We start from the raw sequence: 24,932 nt of genomic DNA on the forward strand, positions 1-24,932 counted from the left end.
CTGAGATCGTATTTGGAGTATTCTGCACAGTTTTGGTTGACCTGTTATAGGAAAGACATCATTAACTTAGAAAGTGTTCAGAGAAGATCTATGAGGATGTTGCCAGGATTTAGAGGGCCTGAGTTATAGAGAGTTTGGACAGGACTTTGTTCCTTGGAAAAAGGAGATTGAGGGGGGACCTTTAAAAAGTTATTTAAAATCATGAAGGGTACAAATAGGGTGAATGCACATAGTCTTTTTCCCAGGGAATGGGAATAAAAAACTGGAGGGCATAGGTCTAAAGTGAGAGGTAAATATTTTAAAAGGGACCTGAGGGGCAACTTCACATAGATTGTGGTATATATATGCAATGAAATACTAGAGGAAGTGGTTGACATAGGCACAATAATGACACTTAAGAGATTTTTGGATAGATACATGGATAGGAAGGATATGAGCCAAACACAGGCAAAATAAGATTAGCTTGCTGAGGACCATGGTCAGCATAGCCTGGTGGGGCTGAGGTGCATATTACAATGCCTTGACACCGCAGTATTTGAGGAGGGAAAGTTATTTTCCAGTACCAATGGGATGTGTTGGTGAAGTTTATGGGGTTGATCAGTTTTACTTGGGGCATGAAAAATGACTGCAGAAGAATGCAGAAGTCTGAGGAGGATATTAATCCTGCAAATGTTAGAGTGAATACTCCAAGATGTGCAGTTGAAATGGGGTTATACAATTTTATGGCAGCCTATTGATTGGACATTAAACATGGAAACACCTTTGGTCTTTCTATTATTGCTATTCCAACATTAAATTCTACTGCGCCTGTATAATGATTTTTAAATGCTGTATAAATTTATACTTCTCCTTGTGGTGGTGACGCTTTTGGACTATTAATTAATGAGAATACGATAGAACTCAATTCTTAGCTTTAGTTCAGATACTTGTAGTGAAGGATTTTAAATTAAAATGCTTATCCTAAAATGGTGGCAATGGGGTTGTTGTAGAGAAGGCCAGAGCTGGCCGGTCACCATGGTAACGCGGCGACTGAATAAACGATTCCGGTTCACAGACGGCTGACCTTTCCAGCAGCGAAGCCGGTGCGGCGTCTGCCATTTTGTGGGGAGCTCCGAAATGGTGCACGGCGGAGCCGGAGTCCCAGCCAAAACCATGTTGCCGGTCTGTTCATTAGTTTTCTCTACACAGACTCTGCTCAGACATCAGGCTCCCGTGAGCGAACCTGAGAACTGAACCGCAGGTTCGGGGGACGGGGGGGGGGGGGGCGGGAAAGCTCGAGCGCCAAAGCTCATTCGGAGCTGTGCTCTCCGCCATTTTGGAGGCGCAGCTGGCGGGTGTGTGAAGTGACTTTGTGCGGAATCAAAAAAGCCGCGACGGCGTTGGTTCGGGAGGGCTCGGACTCGGTTTCTGTTCGGTGCTAAGACTGCCCTCCCCCCTGTAATGAGCGGCCGCGCGCGACGCCGGTGAAGTCGCAGTGCGCAGGAGCGGAAGTGAGGGAGCTTGTTTTGGGAGACGCAGATACAGAGGTCGAGACGGTAAGAAATTGGGAGAGGGACTGAAAAAAGGGTAAGGGCATGGTGAGTAGGAGGGGAAGTCGGGTGGGTTTGTAATGGGGTGGAGGAAGATTTGGGCAGGGCGGAATGAAAACGAGGAAGATGACGTTGGGTGGGGGAGATTGACAAGTGGTGAAATGTACTAAGGTGGTAGAGGTGCAGGAATGTTACAGAAGGAAGAGACTGGGGTAATGAGCACCAGGAGAAGGGGAGGAAAGTGGGTTCTGTGGAAAGGAATTGATGAAGAATCGGAAAAGGTGAAGGGAGGTAGAATATAAAGAAGGGTGTAGGTGATGTGGAAGGGAGGAGTTGGAGAAGGGAAGTGTGTAGGACGGTTTCATGGTAATTATAGGCAGGGGTAAGAGTGGTTTGGAAATTAAGGTCGTGAAAAGGAGAAAAGATAATTTCAATGTCATGCGACGCTATCTGACATGTAATCTGATAGCAAATACTTGTGGGTAAATCGACATCCTCCAGGTAGAGTATTTTAAAAGTGAAACTATGGGTAAAGCAAAAGAAGAGCAAGACTGAGAAAACTTCAATGTCAAGGAATTGATTTTAAAAAAACTTGTGCTAGGCATAGAGCGTGAATAACCTCACTCGCATTAACTGCATGACCCACTTTCAAGGACTCTGCAAGTCACAAGTTTTATTTGTTTACTTTTTAATTATTTACATAATGTCTTTTGAACAATGGTTTATCAGTTTATGTAGCTTCTTTGTAAATTCTATTATATTTCTTTATTTTCCTGTAAATGCCTGCAAGAAAATGAATCTCTTATAGTAACATGTACAGTTCAAAAAGTTTGAAGGACATCCTTCAGTGCTGAAGAAAGATATTGGGAGGATTGGCTAATTTATTTTTGGAGAGAAGGCTGAGAGAGTTAAGGAAAATGTTAGAGTTATATTCAATTATGATAGTATTAAAATAGATAGACCTTAGGGATTTTTCTGCATTGTCCATAACCAGAAGATAAGAGTTTATAGTAAGGAATAAGAGGTTTAGGGAAGGAATGATTTTTTTTCACCCAAGTGGTGGTTTGGAGTGTGAATGCACTGGCTAACAGAGTGGTGGATGTAGAGCTTTATTTGTATATTTAGCTGATCATTTGAATTGCCAAGACAAGATCAAGTGATGGTAAATGGTTTTAGTGTGAATGGATACTTGATGGTTGGACAAAGTAGGTTGAAGGACCTGTTTCCTTGCTGTGTGACTTAGTGGAAATCTGAATAGAAGTAGTGTGATCAAGTTTATACCCTAGGACCATCTTCCAGCACTTCTCTATATGTCTTCATTGACTTCATATCTAAGAATCTATCTTTCCCTTGAATATAGTCAGCATCTGCGCTTCCGTAACCTTGTTGGGTAGTGAATTCCATTGATAATACCTCTCTTCTCTCTTCCCCACGCTCCCCCTCCCCAACTTGGATGAATAAATGTCTTTTCTCTTTTGAAAGGCTGTTCTTTTTGTGACTGTAACTAACTGTTCTCTTTCTAGACAGTCATAGAAAACTAACTTTGTGGTTACCCCCACTAAACCTCACAAAATAATTTTGTATGAAAGGTTTTGGCCAGAAACATTGACTGTTTCTTCCTTTCTGTAGATGCTGTATGGCCTGATGTGTTCCTCTAGCATTTTGTGTGTGTTGCCCAAAATATTTTATATGTTTCATTGAGATCGCCTCTCATTCCTTTACAAGGTTAGTCTGCTTAACCTCTACTCATATGATAAACTAGCTGTCTCAGGAGTGAGGATGTAAACTTTGCATTCTATTACAAGTATATCTTTAGGTGGAGAGCAGATCTGAACACAGTTCCATAGCTTGTCTTAGCAGAGCTGTACATAGTTGAAACACTCAGTGGTTGCTTTATACACCTATATACCTGCTTGTCAATGAATTATGTAATCTGTCAATCCTGTGGCAGCAATTCAGTGTATAAAAGCATGCAGAGGTGGTCAAGCAGTTCAGTTGTTCAGAACAAACATCAAAATGAGGAATAAATGTGATCTTAATGACTGACCGTAAAGTGATTGTTGGTACCAGATGGGGTGGTTAAAATATCTCAAAAACTGCTGATCTTTAGGGTATAACAGTATCCGGAGTTTACACTGAATGGTGTGAAAACAAAACATCCAGTGAACAGCAGCTCTGTGGGCGAAATCACCTTGTTTATGAGAGAGGTCAGAGGAGAATGGCCAGTCTGCTTCAAGGGCACAGGAAGGTAACAGTAACTGAAATAGCTATGCATTATAACAGTGGTGTGCAGAAGAGCATCTCTGAACACAGCTGGCCGATCCTTGAAGTGGATGGGTTATAGCGGCTGAAGACCACAAACATACACTCAGTAGCCTATTATGTACAAGAGGTTTGTCATTAAGTGGTCACTGAGTATCTATCCCTACTTTTGTACTGAAGCCCTCTGGCAATGAAGGTGAACATAACAATTGCTTTCCAAACTGCTTGTTGAACCTGTAGAATAATTTTCACTGATTCATGCACAAAGACACCCTGGGATAGGGAAATCCTTGTTGGGAGAATTTTCATCCGGTACAGTAGATCAAAGTTTCGCAGCTCAATCATGAATTGCATAGTTATTTAATCTCTAGTGAAGTTAGAAATAGAACATAGAAAATCTACAGCACATTATAGGCCCTTCGGCCCACAATGTTGTGCTGATCATGTAACCTACTCTAGTAGCTGCCTAGAATTTCCCTAACGCATAGCCCTCTATTTTTCTAAGCTCCATGTACCTATCTAAGTGTTTCTTAAAAGTTGAACAAGAAAGTGGCATAGGATAAAGCATTTTCTTCAAACCAACTATGGAAATGTTATAGTTAATCTGTTTTGGCCTTCTCAGGTATCTACTGTCACTTTACATGTTGGTGAGAAATGGCTGAATACTTGTCAGTAACCAAGCTGTTTTCATTCATTTGCAATGCCAGTATTTACCTTATCAAGCAGAAGGGGAAAATTGCCTATATATATCCGCTCCACAATATTGTCAGTTCTCTCCTAGAACTCGTGTGTTTCAACAGGGTAGGTACAGTTCATTTTCCATGGTGGTTTAGAAAGAGGACAGTCAATTACAGTCTCAGAAGAAAAGTTTGTGGAAGGAAATTGGCATTTAGTTAACATGTTTGTTCTTCAGTTTTGTTTCTTAGTTATTCAGCAAGTCGCTAAACTAACATTTACTACCCATTCTTAGTTGCCCTTGTATAGTGAGCTGCTGTTTTCAACCACTGCAATCCTTGTGTTGAATGCAATTCTAGTGATCAGGAAGTTCCCAGACCTAGTGACAGTAAAGGACTGACTATATAATTCCAAGACTGAGTGGGTGTGCACGTGTGACTTGCATGAGAATCTACAGGACATCTGCAAACCCTTTTCCTTGATGGTAGAAGTTATAGGTTTAAAACAGGATTTCCCAGCTTGGGTTCCCTCAGTTAGTGGTAGGGGTCCATGCTTAAAATAAAAGGTTGGGAACCCTTGGTTTAGAATGTACTGTTAAATTAGGCTGTTAGTGCATTTTGGCAATGATAATGCCTGGAGATTCATTGTGTCATCAAGTAAGGATAAACAGTTTGGGTTTGCATTCCTCATGACCTCATTTAAACATATAGGATTTTAAGAGGCTTGACGTGGGAGATGTTGATATGTTTTCGCTAGTTGGAGAGCGGCAAGCAAGGGGACATAATTGCAAAATAAGGGGCTATTCATTTAAAACTGAAGTGTTTAGAAATTCCTTCTTTCAGGGTAAAGAATCTGTAGAATTTCTTGTCCAGAGGGTGGTGGAGGCTGCATTATTAGATACTTCGGGTGGAGATAGATAAATATTTGAAAGGTCAAGGAGTTACAGGTCATGGGGAACTGGCACACAAGAGTGCGTGAGACCAGCATGGATCAGTCATCGTCTCATTGAATGATGGGGCCTGGTTGCCATTTACTATTTTCTTGTGCTTTGGTGTTGCTTTGTTATTGGTACTTGTCCTGTAATACGGTAAGAAGCATTTGTTTTGCATGCCATCCATACAGATTGTGTCATATATAATTAAACTGAAGTTGTAAAAACAAAAATAGCAAATGCAGAATGTAGATTTTACAGTTACAGAGAAAGTGCTATGCAGGTAGAAAAATAAAGTGCAAAGGCAACATTGAGTGAGGCATATTGGGTGATCACAAGTTCATCTTTTCGCAGATGAGTAGTCCGTTTGAGTTTGATAACAGTGGGATAGAAACTGTCCTTGATTTGGTGGTTCATACTCCCAAGTTTTTGTATCTTTGCCTAATGGGAGAGGGGAGTAAAGAAAATGACAAGAGTGGGAGGGGTTTTTGAGTGTACTAGCTGTTTTTTTGAGGCAATGGGAAGTATAGACCGAATAATTGAAAGGAAGATTGGTTTGAGTGATGTCTGGGCTGCATTTGCAACTCAGCAACTTCTTAGTCATGGGCATAGCAGCTTCCATTACCAAGCTGTGATGTGGTGCAAAATTCTGATAGAATATATGTTTAAATTGTGAACAGAGTACCAATTGATTGGGTGTCTTTATCTTGCATGATTTCAACATTTGCAAGGTAGGAACAAGATTGATACAGGCAATTCTAGAGACTTCCACTTTATTCCCTACCATTACCTTGTATACCACCCACATCCAATACTTTTTTTAAAAAAAAACTATACTGTTTCATTTTCACCTACATTTGTCCCCTTCTTACAATTTGTTCCCACACAACCATGGGAGATGCAGTACCTAACTTGTACTTTCCACTTCCAGGAGGCTTAAAGAATCTTTGTTGATGGAACAGCAATTCCCTTGCACTTCTTTCAATTTAGTGTGCTACATTTGATGCAAATGATAAATGCAGGTTGGATGATGTGTTGCAGAACTGCTGTTTAGTCAGTAAGTTGTCCTTTATTTTAATTTGCTTTCCCACTTGAACTTCTGTTTATTTGGCCCCTTACGCTTAGACACAGCATTTTATCTTCTGCCTAGGAATATTGTAGTCACTGCCATGAATTCAACAGATTTAGATCAACAATAATTTTTGTTTCTCTTGGAGTTGGTTTGTTGTAGTTGGATCAGAAAACATCAGAAGTGCTTTGGTGATATCTCTGGGTCAGGGGAAGGATTGGTGTTTTGGGTTGATAACCTTTCATGGTAATTGGCCTAGGCCATTAGCTCTGCTTTCCTCTCTGCCAACACCACTCAGTTTACTCGGTATTTTCTGTTTCAAACTTTGTGTTTTGCTTCTCAATCCTTGCCCAGCTCTGATTTAAATCAATTTTTGTCTCTCCACCAATGCTATTTGACCTGGTTGACTTTTCCAAAATTGCTTTATTTCAGATTTCTAGCAACTGCAGTGTTCTGCAGTTCACTGTTCTAACATGTTTTTTTATTGTTTCTTTCCCTGATATTCTGCATCCATTTGTAGTACCCCCTGACAAATTAGTTGCCATTACCAAGCCGCCTCCTGCTTCTCATGTCAACATCTACGTTATCATCCATTTTCTCTAGGTTCCCTTCTCTATCATGGAAATTTCCTTTGTTTCCTCCCCTGAAGTTTTCCTGATTTTTTTCTTCACAAATGCTCTTAGGCCTGCTGAGTATTTCCAGCAATTTTTGTTTTCATTTCAGATTTGTAGCATCATTATTTTTCTTTATTTTGCCATACTTGAATGTGGAGTATAGATAGTTGAAAGACCAAAGGGTGCTGGAATCTGGAACAACAAACAACTGTGGAATAATTCAGATTGAGCAGTATCGAGTGGGAAAAGGTATAATGTGGTATTTGGATTGAGGCTCTGCGCTAGGACTGAAAAGGAAGAATTTAGATGTCAGAAGGTTCAGAATAGCCAAACTCTAATAAAGAGCCAAACTCTTCGTCCCGACGAAGGGTCTCGGCCCGAAACGTCGACATCGCTTCTCCCTATAGATGCTGCCTAGCCTGCTGTGTTCTACCAGCATTTTGTGTTGTTGTTTGAATTTCCAGCATCTGCAGATTTCCTCGTGCAAACTCCAACCTGCTGTAATTATGTGGCATGTCCAGATGAATATCAGAATAATCCTGACTCACTGTTTGTTGATAATGGGGCTCAGTAATGATAATACCACTGAATATCAACTGTAGGTGGTGAGACTGTTATTGCTTGGTAATTTGATAGCATTCCAGTTAATTGCCACTTGAGCCATGCCTGAATGTTGGCACAAGTAACTCCAGATTGCAGCAGCAACAAATAATCTGCTAGAGTAACTCAGCAGGTCAAGCAGAATCTATGGTGGAAAGGAATTATTGATGTTTTGGATCAATATCCTGCACCATAACAGATGCAGGATTTTGGATGATGTCAGCAGTTTCTTTTCCCTCCTACATGCTGCTCAGCCAGTTGAATTCCTCCAGCAGATTGTTAGTATGAATGTTGTCTGGGCTTGAACTGCTTGATGCCTTGAAGCTGCAAATGAAATTGAGTATTCTGCTCGTTATCAATTAGCACTATTACTAATTATCTGTAAGTAAACTCGCCTTTGATTTCTTTTTTTTATTGAATTTTCAAATGTTTTCAAATGGTTACAGAAGGAAAACAAAATTATCAACTCTTCCCCCCCTTAACATATCCCTATAGAAAGAGGAAAAAAAGAAAGAAAGAAAGAATGCCTGGATATTGGAAGATCCCCACATGCTCCATGGAGTTCATAATAGCTTTAGTATATATATTTATTTATTTCCCCAAATAACCAATAATTTTATCTTTGGAGCACCTATATATTTAATCCTATCTTTTGTAAATAAGGGCGCCAAATTTTCAGAAATATTTCATATTTATCTTTTAAATTATAAATAATTTTTTTCAAATGGAATGCAGCTAAAAGCTATATCTATTTACATTTTCTTAATGTATGTTAAAATTCTTTTTCTTTTCACCGGTCCATTAAGCCCATTAACATTAAAACTTTAAAAATTCAGTAAATTAGAAAAATAGATTATTAAAAAAAAACACAAAATACCCCCCTACTAATTTGTGAATAAAAAAAACCACATTACCCCCCTCCATTGTACGGGTCTTGGCAATCGCCATGATTACACATGTGAATCCCGTAGCAATCGATCAGAAGTTCCCCCAGCTCCCCCGTAACATAAAAAAGTATATATAAGAGAAGAAAAAAATAATATCACTGCTCTCGATTAATATTTCTCAAATTTTTACCTTTCTCTCCTGTATCATATAATTAAGAATATATTTAAATATTCTTCTGTCCTTAAACATCCATCAACTCCATTCACTGTCCCTGTCTTCATCTTTAATCCATTTCATTTTTAAATCTTCGCCTGTGGTTAGCGAATATTTGGGAGTTCTTGTGCAAATTCTTCCGCATCCCGACAATCAGTAAAAGATCTTTTTTCCGTCATCCAAAAAAATTATCAGGGTTGCCGGGTGGCACAATATAAATTTATAACCCTTTTCCCATAAAACTTTTTTCACTGGGTTAAATTCCTTCTTTCTCTTCAAAAGGTCATAACTTATATCAAGATAGAAAAGAACTGTTTTCCCTTCTATCATCAATGGCCCGTTTCTCTTTCTGGCACGTTGGGCAGCCACCTTCAAGATCTTTTCTTTATCTTGAAATCTTAAGCATTTTATCAAGATTGATCGTGGGTTTTGATCAACTTGAGGTCTTGATCTTAAGGCTCTGTGAGCCCTTTCAATTTCAATTCCTTCTTCCATTTCCAAAATTTCCGGAATCCATTTTTGAAAAAAATTTATTGGATCTTCTCCCTCTATACCTTCTTTAAGTCCAACAATCTTAATATTATTTCGTCTGCTAAGATTTTCAAGTACATCCACTTTTTCCAACAACCATTTTCTTTTTGATGTCCAGGCAGAAATATTATCTTCCATTTAATTCACTCTATCAATGGTGTCTCTCGTTGTTTCTTCCAAGTTTTTAATTTTCTTGTCCATTTTGTCCTGTCTTTTCATCATTTTAGCAAACATAATCTTCATTTTTAATATCTTTTTATTACTTTTAATGCTTTTAATTCATGCATTATTTGCACCAAAGATTTTTTTATGTCTCCAATATCACCTCCAACCTCTTCCTGTTGCTCTTCATCTTCGTCTGATTTATCCAGAGAATCTGATTCCACCTCATTTTTACCTTCAGTTCCGATCATAGCTGGGATTTGTAGTTTGGGTTGCTCGTGTTTGCGCATGCCCCTTCCTTCACGCATGCGCAATTCCTGTTGCTCTTTTTTTTGGAAACAGTTGATGTTGCCGCAGTTTCCTGTTCTGTATCGCTGAAGGTAAAATGCACTTGAGCCCGAGGCTCTTTCATGGCGGCCGGCCTTGATTCTTTTCCAACTTGTATTGTCTTCAAAGTAGTAGTTTTCTTCTGCTTCTGTTTAGGAGACATATCCTAAGACAATCCTGAGTAGTTTATAAGTAATTTTTAAAAAGTATTTACTAACTTTTCTTCACTTAAACATTATTTTACTGGTTTTTTATGGGAGAGCTGGATTTCCACGTCTCGATCCTACGTCATCACGTGACGTCCCCCGCCTTTGATTTCTTGATGGAAATCATCAACGAAGTAGATGAAGGTCACTGAGCCTAGAACACTGCCCCGAGGAATTTCTGCAGGGATGTTCTGATGCTGGAATGAATTGATTCTTAATAGCTGCAAGCATATTTGTCTAAGTCATGACTCTAAGCATTGGAGTGTTTTAATCTTGGTGCTTATTGACTTTGTTTAAGCAGGGATCCTGCATTTCACAGTTGCCCATTTGCTGCCCTGATATCAGGGGTAGTTATTCTCTTCCTCTGGAATTCAGTTATTTGGTCCAGGCTGAGCCCAAGACTGTGATGCCTGAGAGGCTCTGGTAAAACCTTAACTGATTATAATTGAATGAGCTATTAATGTATCAGATTTTTGATAGCACTGTCAGCAGCACTGTGCATTGTGATTGAGAGTAGATTGATTAGGTGGTGGTTAAGAAAATAGGATTTGACCTTTTTGTATGGAATATACATTGGCAATTTTCCATATTGTCATGTTATTGCCTGTGTTGCTGTTCTTGAACAATTTGAATATATTGCTATTATTTTTGGAGTTCAGCTTTTCACTATTAAAGGCAAGGTGTTATCTGGTTTAATACCCTTTGCTATTTACAGTCCTCTCAGCTGTTTCTTTGTCACGTGAATGGTGAAAGGGCAATTTCAACAATGGAAAGGATCATGGAAGGTTGAGTTGGGTGTTCCATTTGGCACATCTCACTGAAAATGCTTGTGACAGCTTCAGCCTTGATTTTAGCAGTCACAAGCTGATCCTTGCCATTGTTGAGAATGGATATGCCATGGAGTTACAGCTGTATAGCATAGCAAAAGGCCCTTTGTCCTACTATCAAGTGTCTATCAGTATTAATTCCATTTCCCATCACTAGGTCTAAACCCTATCATGCCTCTACTTCTTTCTCCATCTCACTGGTGGTTAGGCTCTACCAATCATTGAAAATATTCTTCCTCAGATCCCTCTTAATCCTCTTATTTCTCATCCTAGTACCTTCTGGTCATGGGAAAAAAATTCTCATTGTCTACCTAATCAATTCCCATTTTAGCTTTATGTACCTCTATCGGATCCACTCTTAGCTTCCTCAATTTCAGCAAAAATAAATCAAGCATACCCAGTCTTTGCTGATCACTGAAATGTTTCATCCCAGGCGACAGCCTGGTGAAGCTCCCCCACATCATCTTTAGTGCTGTTATTTCTTTCCTATGATATGTTGGTCAGAAAAGCATAAAGTACTACAGCTGAGTCTATATTATAAAATAATGCCTTACCTGATTTTGTATATTGTGCTCTGAATAATGTAAGTTAGTAACCTATATATTTTAATCATGTTATTTACCAATTGCACCTCCTTCAACATTTGTTAGACTTGTTTTTCAAGGCCCCTCTATTCCTCAATATAGACCCTACTATTCAGATGTTGGTTCCTGCCTCATTAAGTCTTCCCAAATGCTTCACCCTCATAGATGATTAAATTCCATCTGCCATTACCCTGAGCAGCCCAGAATATATCAATATCTAACCTTAGGCTGTTCTTCTCACAGTCAAAAACTACAGTGTTCTTAGAATCACCTCCTGCTCGTTGTTTAATTGCATCACCTGTAATGGCAAAAGGCAGACTTTGTCTTAATCTGATAAAGCTTACTTTGGCCTGTGGCATTTGGCATCTTATTTTTAGGCATGCCTCATGCTGTTGTTGGCATGACTTTCTGCACTCCTCATTGGGCAGTATTTGATTGCAGAGGTAAAATGAGGGATATACTAGGTAGTGGTTCTACTAGAGTCATGGAACACTACAGCACAGAAGCATGCCCTTCAGCCCATCACTGCGAACCATTAATCTGTCTGATCCCATTGACCTGTACCCGGACCATAGCCCTCCATACCCCTCCCATCCACAAACCTATCCAAATTTTTCCTTAATGCTGAAATCAAACCCGCATCTACCACTTGAACTGGCAGCTCGTTCCACAATCTCACTACTGTCCAAAGAAGTTTCCCCATAATGTTCCCTTTAAACATGTCATTATCCATGACCTCTAGTTGTAGTCTCATCTAACTTCAGTGGAAAAAGCCTGCTTACATTTACTCTATCCCTTCATGATCTTGTATACCTCTATCAAATCTCCCCTGAATCTTTTACTTCTAGGGACTAAAATACTAATCTATTCAACCTTTCCCTTTAGCACAGGTCTTCAAGTCCTGGCAATGTGATTGTAAATTTTCTCTGCACTCTTTCAATCTTCTTTACATCTCTTGTAGTTAGGTGAGAAAAACTATACAATACTCCAAATTAGGTCTCATTAGCGTCACATACAATTTCAGTATAACATCCCAACTCCTGAACTCAATAGGATGTATTCTGGAGATAGGATATATAGCAAATATTAATTTCACTAGCTTCAGATTTCAGATATCTTCAGATTTGAGTGTGCATTACAGATTCAATTTAAACGCAGCTCAAAACAATTTAGACCTCCGATGCCAGCACATGCATGAATGTGGCCTAGTCAGTGGGGATTAGCATACATTTTGGGTGTTTAGAATGTGGGTGCAAAGAAGGTGCTGATCAATGCCCTAAGCTCATCCTATCTTTCCTACAATGCTCCTTGCATTGAAGTATACATAGCTCAGAATATTAATTCCACCATGCTCAACCTTTTGATTCCTGACTATGTATGTAGGCTTAACAATATCTTTCTCCACAGTCACTCCGTTATCTGTTGTGGTACTTTGGTTGCCATCCCCTGCAACTCTAGTTTAAACTTCCCCTCGTGCAGCACTCCAAACCATCCTGCTAGGATATTAGTCTCACTCCAGTTCAGGTGCAAACTGTTCCTTATGTACAGGCCTCACTTTCCTTAGGAGAGAGCCCAATGATCCAAAAATCTGAAGCTCTTTCTCCTGCGCCACCTCCTTAGCCATGTATTAAACTGTATGGTCTTCCTTTTTCTGGCCTTCCTAGCTCATGGCATGGGTAGCAATCCTGAGATCCCAGCCTTGGAGGTCCTGCCCTTTAACCTGGCACCTAACTCCCTGAACTCACTTTGCAAAACTGGGTCCTGATGAAGAGTCTCAGCCCAAAACATCGACAGTTTACTTTTTTCCATAGATACTGTCTGACCTACTGAGTTCCTCCAGTGTTTTGCACGTTTCTTTCTATTGGATCTTACCAACTGCCTAATTATGCACAATCCAGTGTCTGCTTGGGAATTGTGGTGGGCAAAATGTGCCAACTGCTCCTGCTCACTTATTTTAAACACTCTCTCCCTCTACACAATCCAGTGTCTCCTCAGGAGCTGTGGCGTGCAAAGTGTAGCATTCTAATTGTAGCAGTGTTACAGCACCTAGTCTGTAGTGCCATGGTTGATGGTTAGTTTTGAGCTACCAGATCTATTCCAAGTCTTTTCCATTTAGCTTGAGTACAGTTCTGCAAAATACAGTGGGAGGTGTAATGACAGGATTCTGTTTCTGTAAGGCTGTCACGTCTTACTCATGGGAGATAGTTTGGTGAGGATGAGGTTAAGTGAGACTGAAAGCTGTATCTTTCAGGACTTAACTAGTTTGGCTCATGGTGGTGCCACCAAGATACTATTGATATTCAATATTGAAACCCTTTACCCAGAGTACATTAAGTGTTTGTTCTAAGCATTGCTAGATCACTGCTTCTGTGTGAGCATTCAGGTGATTATCTTTAGGAGGTAGTCTTGCCGAAGTTTAACCTAATGTAATGAAATGTAAGAGGATTCTGAGTGGGTACTGAAAATTCTGGGATTATTTCTTGCTGTTGATATACAGTTGTGCTATGTCTTCTTATGGGACATGGGTGCTGAGATACACTCGGAAGTTGATGCCTTTGCTTGATTAATCTGTGAGACAATTCTCCCAATTCACTGATTATTTTGATAATGACTTTGCTGTGTTTGGCATTAACCAGGTTTCAGAAGGTAGAATGTTCCTATGAAACCGTTTGTAAGCCGAAATGCCATAAAGCAAAGAAGCAATTACCATTAATATATATGGGAAAAAATTTTGAGCATTCCCAGACCTAAAGTAACATTAACATATAGTAAAAGTAGGAATGATATGTTAAATATACACCCTATATAAAGTAGAAATATTGTAGGTATGGTGTAGTTTCACTTATCAAAATTGGGAAGACAGTGAGCCAAACTTGATTTGGAGAAAAAAAATCGGCACGTACACGCATGTGCAAACAACCATCCGCACAAAGCTTCACGGTCATTGTAGTCTTTCTGGGGGTAAACGCACGTATAAAGCGGGAGTTTTTTTTCCGTAAAAGCGAAAATCCTCTTTGGTTAGCGAAAACAGGTACTAATGTGGGTCTTTCCTAACAGCGAGCTGTCGTAAAGCAAACGTTCGAAAAACGTGGGACACCTGTTTAGCCGTGGCATGAATGTGATTAATTCTGAATCTTCGTGTGAGGTGACTTTCTTGAGATCATTAGCTTTTGACTGAGTAAATAGCCCTGTTAAAATTGAAGTTGGTTGAAATTATGAAAAACTCCTCTGGCTTATTCTAAAACTTGCACAAAAGAAGATTGTTGTATTTGCTGAAAATCAAAAATCCCAAACGGAGGTATCACTGCAAAAATTTCTCAGGACAGCATCCTGAACTCAATTGTATTGAACTATTTCATCAATAAATTCCATTGAATCAGAAATTGTTGAATTAACATGGAACTCTTCAGACAATAAATTTGACCGTGCAAGGATACAGTGTAATCTTGGCAACGACTCTACTTCGGCTGGCAACTGACTGCAACAAATGAGTCACTTTCACCCATCAGCTCTTTATTACCTGATCCAGGTTAGTCACTAATTAAACAATGTCTTGATTTTTTTTTCCAGTTAGTTCTTCCAAATACCTGGATTATATTCCCTGTCTCTAATTTGTTTTAGTCCCAAAATCCCCTCCAACTGCTTCTCTAATTCTGGGTTTTTGAACATCTCCAAGCTCAATTGCTTTGCAGTTGATGGTGGTGTCTTCAGATGTCAAGGAATTCCCCCTTAAAGCCCTGTCCTCTCTAATTTTGTTCTTTTTTTAAAAAAAAAACCTTAAAACTAACTAATTTGAAGCATTTGTGTTCTACTCCAATATCTCCATGTGGATCAATATCAAATTATTTGATAATATTCACATGAAGCAACTTGTAATGTTTTGCCATATTGAAAATGTTGTATATAAACCAATTGAGTAATATTTCTGTCACAGAATATTAGGTAGCATAATTTCTTTGAAGTGTATCCATCGTCCATTACGCTGACATTTGGTGCCTTTACCATTTTGCAAGAAATCAGCATCTTATGAAGAGGAAATGAATTAGGATCAGATCATATTATCACAAATGAAATTTGTTTTGTGGCAGCAATCTATTGCAAAGACAAATCTATAAATTACAAACGTAAATGTCTGAGGCCTCCTGTCAGTCAGAGTTGACCATGAATATTGTGACCTAGCTGTCTAGATACACAAGCCTGGGCAGTATGATATGGAGAGCAAGCTGTTGCCCTTGTAGCAAGCTACCCCTCTCCGTGCAACTGGTGAACCCAAAGGAATGGCAGAGATTGATACAGTTTGATACCAGCAGTGTTGCAGGAGTTGCCAGTCAGCATTGAAAATGTAGGACTGCCTTAGGGACTCCAGCTCCAGATTTTTCCCTCGGGGTTTACTCCAGAAGGCTTCCCCATGAGTGGGTATAGCTGCAAGGCAGCAGAGGTTTGAGATCAGAGTTTTCCTTCTAGATGAGCTGCCAACCATGGGTGACGAGCCCCATCTGCCCGAAGTGACTGGTTTAAGATGGCAGTAACCTGCTCAGTAGAAATGGTTCCACTGGGCTTCCAGGAGCTAGACTTGATTGTCAGAGGCTATTTGAGGTGCACACCATTGGGAGCATTTAATAGGTAGTGGGAGCTTTACCCATTACCACCCCTGGCTATGAAAGAGCCATAACTAGTGCATGAAAAAGCAATAATGAGATAGTGTTCATGTGTTTATGGACTGTTCAAACATCTCATGGCTGAAGAGAAGTAGCTGTGCCCAAATTGTTGACTGTGTACATGCTTTTGTATCACCTCTTTGAAGGTATTAAAGAGAAGGGGACGTGTTCTGCTGAGGGTCCTTAATGATGGATGCCACTGAGGCACCGCCTCTTGAATCCATAATGGTGGGGAGGGGTTCAGCCCATGATGGAGCTGGCTGAGTCTACAACCCTCAGCAGCCTCTTGATCATCTCAGGCTATCATGCAACTGGTCAGAATGCTTGCCACTGTACTATAGTGAAATTTGTAAGGGTTTTTGGTGACATACCAACTCTCTTGAAACTCTTAGTGTAGAACCACTGCTGTGTCTTTGTGGTTACTTTGATGTGTTGGGCCCAGGATAGATTTTCTGCAATGTTGATGCACAGAAACTTGAAGCAGTTCACCTTTCCTCTGCTGAGCTGTGCTTAGCCATCTATAAATCCTATAAATATTTACCAGAACATTACCACTGGGCAGCACTGTTGCGTAGTGGTTAGCACAGCAGTATTACAGTGCCATTAACCTGGGTTCAGTTTTATTTACTTTGATTAGAGATACACCGTGGAACTGGTCCTTGTGGTCCAACGAGCTGTGCTGCCCAGCAACCCACCTATAACACTATCCTAATCACAGGACAATTTACAATGACCAATTAACCGACTCACTGGTATGTCTTTGGACTGTGGGAGGAAACTGGAGCTTGTGGAGGAAACCAACGTGGTCACAGGGAGAATGTACAAACTCCTTATTTACAGTGCCAGAATTGAACTCTGATCTCAGATGATAGTAATTGTGTCACTAACAGCTATGCTACCATCTTGTCCACTATTGTCTGTGAAGAGTTTGAACGTTCTCCCTGTGACCACGTGGGTTTCCTCGCACTCTTCAAAAGGTACAGGTTAGTAGATTAATTGGTCACGTAGTTATAATTGGGCAGCGTGGTCTCGTTGGGTTGGAAGGGCCTCTTATTGTGCTGTACTTCTAAATAAATTAATTAATTGGTTAACTACACCAGAATAAAAACAGAAAATAATGAAAAGACTCAGCAGATCAGACAACATCTGTCTACTACTAAAATCAGTGTATTTACAGTGCCTACAAAAAGCATTCACTCCCTTTGGAATTTTTGGTGTTTTATTGTTTTACAACATTTAATCACAATGGATTTAATTTGACGCTTTTATTTTTGATCCAGTGCTGGGCTGTCCCTAAATTTACCTGTGCTTCTGACTTTCTTAGTAACAATACTTTTATTCTGTGCTCACCTGCCTCCGCTCTCATTATTTGCAAATCTCCTGTCTCCTTCTGTGACTCTTCATGCCTTTCATTCCCCTTCTATATCTTGTCCTGACAGTGTATTTTCCACCTCTTTCCAAACCTCTGTAATGCCTTGTCATATGCCTTGTACCTATCTGTCACGGGTCCCTTCTTCTCCAGGCTTATTAACATATACTGTACAGTCATTACTTGCGGTCCACAGGCATACCTCTTTCTCAGGCCTCTTCAATAATCAGATTATCCCCTTTTTGTCTTCCTACAGCAAACAACAGTTTTTTCCCCCCACCAATTCTCAAGACGGTGCTTTCACTTATTCTCTGCTTTGTATGACCTTATGAACATAGTTCCTTCTGTTCTTTGCTCTTGTCATAGTCAAGGCCCTCACCGCTTTGCCAGAAAATAAACCAGTCTCCCATTCTAGAAACTTAAGATCACTGTTCAGGCTAACTGAGCAATGTGGAGGGACTGCAGCTATGTCAGAAATATCAGCTTAGTAAAGGAATTACTTTCAGGTGGTCACAAGAGATAGAATAGCACCACTTGTTCAGTTTCTCAGTACTATTACTGAGATTTGCTAAGTATAAATTACTGTCTGGTGCATTTTCTCCACATTGTAACGGCAATTAAAAAATTTGCTGTGAAATACTTTCAGAATGAAGTTCACAAAAGGAAATAAATATATTCAATTCTTTTGTTCGTGCATTTTTTTAACAACAGTCTGAATTTTTTTAACAACAATCTCTCACTGAATTTTTGTACCCGAGAGGTCTTGTTGGCATGGAAATATTACCTGTTGATGGGGAAGAAAAAACAGAACTGCAGATCACTGTTTTAAAATAAGAGGTTCCGATTTAAGGTGGAGATGAAATAGGGTCATAAGTTTTCTTTTGTTCATCTGTGAATCTTAAGGAGGTCATTTTTTAATCATGTACCCTGTTATTGAATTGACTTTATTACTTGCATCCTTCACATACATGAGGAGTAAAAATTTTACGTTAAGCCTCCATCTCAATGTGTAATGTGCAATTTTTTAGTAATTTGTAATAGTATGTACAACAGGACATTCAATATAACATTGAAATACAATTGTATCAGCATGAATTAAACAGTCTGATGGCCTGGTGGAAGAAGCTATCCTGGAGCCTATTGGTCCTGGCTTTTATGCTGTGGTACTGTTTCCCGAATGGTAACAGCTGGAACAGTTTGTGGTTGGGGTGCCCAATGATCCTTCAGACCCTTTTTACACACTTGTCTTTGTAAATGCCCTGAATAGTGGGAAGTTCACATCTACAGATGTGCAGGGCTGTCTGCAACACTCACTGCAGAGTTCTGCGATTGAGGGAAGTACCGTTACCATACCAGGCAAAGATGCAGCAAGTCAGGATGCTCTCAATTGTGCCTTTATAGAAAGTTCTTGGGATTAATGAATCAGATTTGATTAGGGAGCTTAAGGTAAAGGAAGCCTTAGGAAGCAGTGATTATCCTCCCTTATTCAAAAGGATCTGAGGTGAAAGAAGTGCTGTTATGCTTTTTTCACCAAACAATTGGTACGTACAGACTACGTGAGATCCTTAGTGATGTGTATGCCAAGGAACTTAAAGCTGTTCACCCTCTCAACCCCAGATCCATTGATGTCAACAAGGGCTAGACTGTCTCCATTCCTCCTGTAGTCCACAACCAGCTCCTTTGTTTTTGCAACATTCAGGGGAGGTTGTTTTCTTGACACCACTGTGTCAGGGTAATGACTTCTTTTCTGTAGGGTGCCTCATTATTATTTGAAATGTGGCCAATCAATGTAGAGTCATCAGCAAATTTAATTAGGAGATTGGAGCTATGGGTGGCGACACAGTCATGGGTATACAGAGAGTAAAGAAGGGGTCTTAGGACACAGCCCTGAGGAGCACCTGTTGTGTTGAGAGTCAGAGGGGCAGAGGTGAGGGAGCCCACTCTTACAACCTGCCAGCAACCTGACAGGAAGTCCAGGATCCAGCTGCACAAGTCAGGGTGAAGGCCGAGGTCTCTGAGCTTCTTGTTGAGCCTGGATGGAATTATGGTGTTGAATGCTGAACTGTAGTCCAAGAACAGCATTCTCACATAGCATCCTCCTTCCCTAGATGTTTAAAGACGGTGTGTAGAGCACTGGCTATTGCTATTGCCATTGCCATCTGTCGATTAGTTGTGTTGGTAGGCGAATTGTAGGGGGCCCCATTGTGGGTGGTAGCATGCCGCAGATGTCGACCTTGACCAGCCTCTCAAAGCATTTCCTTATTATTGAGGTGAGTGCAACAGGAAGCCAGCCGTTCAGACACATTACCTTGGTCGTTTTAGGTACCGGAACAATGGTGGATGTTTTGAAGTAGGAGGGCACTCTACACTGGGAGAGGGAGGGATTAAAAATTGCTCTGCATAGTTGTTTGAGCCAAAGGCTGACAACTTGAATAAGTTGCTGAAAAATCCATAAAATGAAGGTGGAAATAGCTGAGGTGGTAGTGATAATGACTTAAAATTGTATGTTCAAAAATTTTTCCATGCTGTCTTGTGTGACGTATTTAGTTAAATTATTAGCTGTAGCAAGATAGCTAAAAAATGTGTGAAATATGCTTCTAAAAGCTAATTCTAACATTTATAAAATGCAGTTGGATATAGTATACAATGACATGTTCATGATTATTTGGGGATATTTTGCATAGATTAACTTGGTAGCATTTATGAAGAAATAATAGGGTTGGGGGCAGCATATTTTAAGCATTCTGTGAATTTTTAGCAAGCTTTTTGACTACAGCATAGAAATTCACATCCATGTGAACTATTTTGTCCATGTACACGAATCCCCTTTACCCACATTAGGATTCTCTTTCTGTGCTCTGTCTATTTAAGTCTCTGTCAAAATGCATCATCAACATTGTATTTGTCTAATTCAACCACCACCTCTGACAGCATGTTCTAGATATCAGCTGTTATGTAAAAAAAACATGCTTCTCAGATCCCCTTTCTCTCACTGATAGTAGATTCCTTTCTCTCATCACAAACCTATTCCCTGTTGGTTTTATATGCTTTCCATGGGGGGGGGGGGGAAGCTATCTAATCTATCTAGACAGACAGACATACTTTATTGATCCCGGGGGAAATTGGGTTTCGTTACAGCCGCACCAACCAAGAATAGTATAGAAATATAGCAATATAAAACCATAAATAATTAAATAATAATAAGTTAATCATGCCAAGTGGAAATAAGTCCAGGACCAGCCTATTGGCTCAGGGTGTCTGACATTCCGAGGGAGGAATTGTAAAGTTTGATGGCCTCAGGCAGGAATTACTTCCAATGACACTCAGTGTTACATCTCGGTGGAATGAGTCTCCTACTGAATGTACTCCTGTGCCTAACCAGTACATTATGGAGTGGATGGGTGTCATTGTCCAAGATGGCATGCAACTTGGACAGCATCCTGTTTTCAGACACCACCGTCAGAGAGTCCAGTTCCACCCCAACAACATCACTGGCCTTACAAATGAGTTTGTTGATTCTGTTGGTGTCTGCTACCCTCAGCCTGCTGCCCCAGCACACAACAGCAAACATGATAGCACTGGTCACCACAGACTCGTAGAACATCCTCAGCATCGTCCGGCAGATATTAAAGGACCTCAGTCTTCTCAGGAAATAGAGACGGCTCTGACCCTTCTTGTAGACAGCCTCAGTGTTCTTTGACTAGTCCAGTTTATTGTCAGTTCGTATCCCCAGGTGTCAACCTGAAATTAGTAACCTTCTCAGTTGAGGAAAAACACCAGAGACACGAAATTACCTCTGAAACGGTTTTTATTCAGTGAGGAGTTCGCAGCCCCACACACTTCGGGCGTAAGGTAGCCAACTCCCAATTTGTCGGTTTACGAAGGTTCATACTTATACCCAAAAGCAGGGTACTACATTCACAAATATGGTTACTGATTCGAATTCATCAATTGATTGGTTATTGCATAGCTAAGCACGCGAAATACTTGGAATAAGCATAGATGCAAGTGTAATACTTGGAATGGGTATGGACGCAAGCAAAACACTCAAAATAGGTATATAGCTCAAAATACTTTGCCAAACACATTGTCTTGTGGTCACAGGTTCCCTTTTCTTTGTGGTTGCCACATGCTATCTGGAATCTTATCTTAGCTACATCCCCAATAACATATCCTCTCCCTGGTCCTGTCTACATATTTTGCTACACCTACCCCTCGCCCACCCCTTCTACACGTACCTGTTACCCTCTTCACATTCTCCCAGGTATTTGTAATCCTCCACCATGTCCACACTGACCCCTTGGATGGAAATAGGGGTCACCGGTGCCTTAGCCCTCCTCAGGTCCACCACCAGCTCCTTAGTCTTTTTCATATTAAGCTGCAGATGATTCTGCTCGCACCATGTGACAAAGTTTCCCACCGTAGCCCTGTACTCAGCCTCATCTCCCTTGCTGATGCGTCCAACTATGGCAGTCATCAGAAAACTTCTGAAGATGGCAAGATTCTGTGCAGTAGTTGAAGTCCGAGGTGTAGATGTTGAAGAGAAAGGGAGACAGGACAGTCCCCTGTGGAGCCCCAGTGCTGCTGACCACTCTGTCTGACACAGTGTTGCAAGCGCATGTACTGTGGTCTACCAGTCAGGTAATCAATAATCCATGACACCAGGGAAGCATCCACCTGCATCACTGTCAGCTTCTCACCCAGCAAAGCAGGGCAGTTGTTGTTGAATGCACTGGAGAAGTCAAAAAACATGACCCTTACAGTGCTTGCCGGCTTGTCCAGGTGGGCGTAGACACGGTTCAGCAGTTAGACAATGGCATCCTCAACTCCTAGTTGGGGCTGATAGGCGAACTGGAGGGGTCTAAGTGTGGTCTAACCATAGGCCGGAACTGCTCTAGAACAAGTCTCTCCAGGGTCTTCATGATGTGGGAGGTCAATGCCACTGGTCTGTAGTCATCTATATCTATACCTCTCACCTATGACTATTAGGTCAACCCTCAACTTCCTTCATCCCAGGGACAACAAGCCCAGACTCTACTATTTCCTCATCAATCTCCTCTGCACTGTAACCACATCATTCTGATGTTGTGATGAGCAGAATTGCTGTCAAGTCTTCAATCGATGTTCCACACTAAGGGAGGTGGAGAGGCAGGAAGAGCTGAGGAAGTAGGGAGTCGGCAGAAAGATTTGGACGGATTAGGAGAATGGGCAAAGAAGTGTCAGATTGAATATAGTGTTAAAAAGATATATGGTCATCTACTTTGGTAGAAGGAATAAAGGTGTAGACTTTTTTAAAAGGGGAGAAAATTCAGAGGTGCAAAGGGAATTAGGAGTCCTTGTGCAGGATTCCCTAAAGGTTAACTTACTCATTGAGTTAGTGGTAAGGAAGGCAAATGCAATGTTAGTGTGGTTTTCTATCCTGATCCTCTCAAAATGAATACTGAGGCTTTATAAGGCATTTGTCAGACTGCACTTGGAGTATTGTGAGTAGCTTTGGGTCCCTTATCTAAGAAAAGAAGTGCTGACACTGGAGAGGGTCTAGAAGGGGTTCATGAGAATGATCCTGGGAATGTCAAGGTTAACATATTAGGAACGATTGACTTGGCCTGTACTCGCTGCAGTTTAGAAGATTGAGGAGGGATCTCATTGAAACCTATTGAATATTGAAAGGCCCAGATAGAGAGGTTGTTTCCTATAGTGGGAGAGTCTAGGACCAGAGGGCAGAGCCTCAGAATAGAAGGATGTCACTTTAAAGCAGAAATGAGGAATTTCTTTAGACAGAGGGTGGTGAATCTGTGGAATTCATTGTCACAGATGGCTGTGGTATATTTAAAATGAGGTTGATAGTTTCTTGATTACTAAGGGTGTCAAAGGATTATGGGGAGAGGACAGGAGAATGGGATTAGGAGGGATAATTAATCAGTCACGATGGAATGGCAGAGCAGATTCAATGGACTGAATGGCTTAATTCTGCTCTTATGTCTTATGGTCTTGTTATTCCTTTGTTTTGATTACACTGGAAAGGGTATAATGGAGATTCATAAAGATCTTGCTGAGACCAGAACATTGTAGCTTTGAAGAAAAATTAGATAAGCAGTTATCATTTTCCATGCAAACGGAGAGATTTAATGTCTAAAGTTAAGGGTCTAGTAGAGTTTTTAAAAAAATAAAGAAATTGATTTCAAGTAATTGGTAGGATAAATTGAAAGATGAAAATATCTTTTCACTAAGATAATAGGGTCTGAAAAGAGGGTATTTACATTTAAAACCTATAACCTGGGATTAGGATGGGTAGCTGTTTTACAACTGCTACCATATAATAGCCTGTTAGGTACTTGCAGTGAAATGTATATCTCTTAGTTTCAGAAGTAATGAATCCCCTTGTGGCATGAGTGAGGAATTGCTAGGATGTGGGTGCCCCTGCAAGTTTCATTGCACAATACAGTCAGTCCTCCTTATCTGCGAGGGATTGGTTCTGGGACCCTTCGCGGATACCAAAAAAAACCGTGGATGCTCAAGTCACTGTCTCAGTGCGGTGGACTTTAGGACCCAGCGGAACCCCAGACCTTATTTAACTTGTCTCAGTTCAGAGGTCTTTAGGACCCGGCGGAGCTCTGAATCCGCAGAGTTTTTGTTCACGAAAATAATCACGATGATGATTGAAAATAAAGTGGAAATAATAAAGCGATCGGAAAGAGGTGAAACACCGTTGGTCATTGGAAAAGCGTTAGGCTACAGTCGGTCAACGATCAGAACAATCTTAAAGGATAAAGTGAGAAAGGCCCTGCCCCGATGAAAGCTACAATTGTTACTAAGCAACACAAAACGTAATCATTGAAATACATATATTTCTTAAGTGTTTTATATGCATAGAAAGGTAAAGTATATACTACATACCAAGACAAATGTTTGACTAACTGACGCTAAATAATACCGGATGTACCTGTTCCAACTTACTTAGTAAGAGAACTTCCATTTTTTTCTATCCCGATCCACGATAACCTACTCACATCCTCCTGTACACTTTAAATTATCTCTAGATTACTTATAATATGTAGTACAATGTAAATGCTGTGTAAGTAATTGTTATACTGCATCGTTTAGGGAATAACGACAAGAGAAAAAGTCTATACATGCTTAAACAACAAGTGCTGGAAGAGCACTTCCGGGTTTTCTCAATTTGCGGTTGGTTGAATTCGCGCATGCGGAACTCGCAGATAAGGAGGGCCGACTACTGATTTTCTTATGTCAACACATGCTTTATATATCTAATTAAGTATGTTGCAGAGCAAAACATATGTCAGGCTGATCGTTACCGAATACAGCTCACCATTGAACTACTCACTACTAATCGCTAAGCTTAAAACATCAGCAATTAGATCTTTGACTTTCTCATTTTAAGACCACTATCAGTGTAAATCAGTAATCAACATAGACACACCCTAAGGGTGCATGCTTAGCCCACTGTTATATTAACTACTCAACTA

General features: G+C 40.4%; 1 protein-coding gene across 7 annotated transcripts in view; it reads left to right on the forward strand.

Moving 5' to 3' along the window:
* Nucleotides 1–1,072: 1,072 nt before the first annotated feature.
* Nucleotides 1,073–24,932, forward strand: part of ark2n (arkadia (rnf111) N-terminal like PKA signaling regulator 2n) — a 106,992-nt gene continuing 83,132 nt past the window's right edge. For 3 of the 7 annotated variants that reach the window (XM_073042296.1, XM_073042295.1, XM_073042303.1), the window contains exon 1: nucleotides 1,258–1,535. The gene's annotated coding sequence lies outside the window, so the exon portion shown is untranslated. The other 4 variants (XM_073042299.1, XM_073042298.1, XM_073042300.1 and 1 more) reach the window with 4 other exon arrangements.

The sequence above is a fragment of the Hemitrygon akajei genome, chromosome 4 (genome assembly GCF_048418815.1).
Source record: "Hemitrygon akajei chromosome 4, sHemAka1.3, whole genome shotgun sequence".
Taxonomy (NCBI): domain Eukaryota; kingdom Metazoa; phylum Chordata; class Chondrichthyes; order Myliobatiformes; family Dasyatidae; genus Hemitrygon; species Hemitrygon akajei.